The sequence below is a fragment of the Cervus canadensis genome, chromosome 21 (genome assembly GCF_019320065.1).
Source record: "Cervus canadensis isolate Bull #8, Minnesota chromosome 21, ASM1932006v1, whole genome shotgun sequence".
NCBI lineage: Eukaryota > Metazoa > Chordata > Mammalia > Artiodactyla > Cervidae > Cervus > Cervus canadensis.
The window spans coordinates 54,525,771-54,527,626 of record NC_057406.1 but is presented as its reverse complement, the minus strand read 5'-3'; the positions used below and the strand labels follow the sequence as shown (position 1 = coordinate 54,527,626).

Below are 1,856 nucleotides of genomic sequence, written 5' to 3'. Positions count from 1 at the left end.
GCAGTGGAACAAGGAGACAGGAGAGGTGGTTAAAGCGAGATAGCAGCAGTAATAACAGGGGCTGCTCCACCACAGAGCCAGCTCCCTCCTCTCCTAGGCCCTTATGGCTCGGGGTAGGGATGGGTATGACCCACCCCAGGCCCTCCCGTGGCCCTCCTCAGATAGCCTCCTTGGGGGGCTCAATCCATTTCTTCCAGCAGGAGGCTGAGGCACACAGGAGAAAGTGGGAGAAGAGGATGTTGGAGAGGCAGGGAGGTGGTACAAATGAGGTGAGAGGCGTGGGCAAGGCTCTAGCTTAGAGGCCCTTGGACCCTCCACCTCCACACCCACCCTGGGGAAGGGTGAGGAAGCCACACCGTCACGCAGCCTTTGCGGAGATGAGGTCGGCTTTAAGGCTGAGGGGCCCCGAGGCAGGTGGGGCTGAGAGCCTCAGTCGAAGCCATTCCAGTCACTGTGCTGAGTCTATCCTAGCCCAGCACCCAGGCACTTGACACCGTCTAGCCTCAGGGGTGTGCGCGGTGTCCGTCCGTGAGGCGCGCCCGCGCCGGCACGCGCACGCAGGTGTCGGCGCCACCTTCACAGGCCAGCAGCATCTCCTCCCGAGGACGCCCTCCTTGTGCGCGGAGTACTCACACTTGACGCTGTAACCTCTGGGGTGGGCATGACGCTGAGGAGCTGGAGGTGCAGGCTGGGGACAGCTGCGTCTCGGACGTCCTTGCTCAGCCTGTGCCCTGGGGGTAGGGTGGAGGTGATCTCATACCTGTGCAGGATCTTCAGGAGTCCAACCTTGACCAGAAAGCTGCTGTCGCTCTCCTGGGTGACCATGACCACAGAGTCATGCAGCTTCTCATCAAAGTGGACATGTCTCTGGGAGCTTTCTGCATCATGGCTTGTTGCGAAGCGGATACTCCGGACTCTGGACTTGTTGCCCTTGTTGGCTGCAGCCATGGACGCCCTCCCCGCCGCAGGGTGAGACACGCAGCTCCTACCGGACACCACCGGTCACGCTCAGCAGCCTCCCACGCTCCAGGGACACCAGCAGGAGCCGTGCGGGGAGCACCCTGAAGCTGGGACTGTCAGGGACGACCGCAGCGGCGGCAGTGGCTGAGGCAGCAGCTCTGGAGACCGCGGCAGCAGCCGGGGCTCAACGCCGAACACGAGAGAGCCCCGCGCCGCCGCCGCCCGCTGCCTCTTGAGGTGCTTCTGAAAGGTTGCAGCTAAAAGCAAAATTCATGTTCAAGGTGGTCTTAGCAACTGGAAGCAAATAAGTCTCTTGTCCTCCAGGTGGAAGTCAGATAAGGAGCCTGGTTGCTGCGCTGCACTGGGCCGTGGAAGGAATAAAGGGGGCCTTCGACCGCAGGCTCTGTGAGCCTTTCCTCCTTTAGAAAGCCCTAGGGACCTCCCTGGTGCTCCAATGGCTAAAACTCCAAGCTCCCAATGCAGGGGGCCTGGGTTCAATCCCTGGTCTGGGAACTAGATCCATATACTGCATGAGGGTTGAAGATCCCAGGTGTCGCAACTAAGATCCAGCACAGCCAAATAAATATTAAAAACAAAAACAAAAAACCATTAAGAAGCAGTTGAGTCTTTGAAGTCTTTCTCAGCTTTAACAAGAAACTCAAATCCAAAACTCCCAAATTCATATTGTTCCCTGTGCAGGGAAAGAGGAATAAATCCAATTCTGTGTTAACACAAACACATTCTGCTCTTCACACCCTGTGGTAACAGAGTCTTGGAAGCCAGGAGATGCTTCATAGTTGTGTGCCCAGGGGAAGTGATGTCCATCACTGAGTCACTCTTTGGGGGAGAAGTCAGCCTTCAGGAAATTTTCCCTCTGATGCTTTTTCTATTTATCC

At 57.3% G+C, this 1,856-nt stretch overlaps 1 pseudogene across 1 annotated transcript; it reads right to left on the bottom strand.

The window, feature by feature from the left end:
* Nucleotides 1-429: 429 nt before the first annotated feature.
* LOC122423693 lies at nt 430-1,219 on the bottom strand (annotated as a pseudogene). The gene has a single exon (XR_006264199.1). The product of XR_006264199.1 is annotated as a UPF0687 protein C20orf27 homolog (transcript).
* Between the last annotated feature and the right edge of the window lie 637 nt (nt 1,220-1,856).